We start from the raw sequence: 533 nt of genomic DNA, 5'->3' as shown, positions 1-533 counted from the left end.
CAACCAGCAAATCCCCCACATTCAGGTACAGGGAAAAGAAAATGTGACAGTATTTGGAAGATTATCAAGGATTTACCTGGTGATGTCATCAACTCTGAAGATATGCACGCTAGTCTCGGCTGGCACATCATTTCAGTTTGGCAAGGAAAAGGTTGTAACACAGATGAATGCAGTCTTCTCTCTCTCTCGCTCTCTTTCACTCTCTGTCTTTTTCTCTCGCTCTCTCACTCTCTCTCTCTCGCTCTCTCTCTCTCCCTGTCAAATTTAAGTTTATAAAAACCACTTATGGTTTGGCTGAGACGGAGGGCGGGCTCAGGCTGTCTGTAATATTCCTGCAGGACTTTGCAAAATACATATATATCAAGCTATTATATTCACAGTCCATCAGCCATACAGAAACATCAGCCTACAGTGTAGAGCAGGACTCATAACCCTGACCCCATCTGAATGAGGTCCCATAGCAACCACTAATTACACACACATGCAACAAACACATTCTCAGTCATCCTTATTCACAAGGAAATCAACACATT

At 43.0% G+C, this 533-nt stretch overlaps 1 long non-coding RNA gene across 2 annotated transcripts in view; it reads right to left on the bottom strand.

Annotated features, from left to right (window-relative positions):
- LOC129843647 (uncharacterized) overlaps positions 1-224 on the bottom strand; it is a 96,053-nt gene extending 95,829 nt beyond the window's left edge. For both annotated transcript variants that reach the window (XR_008757868.1, XR_008757869.1), the window contains exon 1: positions 77-224. This is a non-coding gene — a long non-coding RNA (uncharacterized LOC129843647). The remainder of the gene's footprint in view (positions 1-76) is intronic.
- Positions 225-533: the final 309 nt, after the last annotated feature.

The sequence above is a fragment of the Salvelinus fontinalis genome, chromosome 3 (genome assembly GCF_029448725.1).
Source record: "Salvelinus fontinalis isolate EN_2023a chromosome 3, ASM2944872v1, whole genome shotgun sequence".
NCBI classification, from domain to species: domain Eukaryota; kingdom Metazoa; phylum Chordata; class Actinopteri; order Salmoniformes; family Salmonidae; genus Salvelinus; species Salvelinus fontinalis.
Note: the sequence above shows the minus strand (reverse complement) of the source record. Positions and strands in the feature narration are given on the sequence as shown.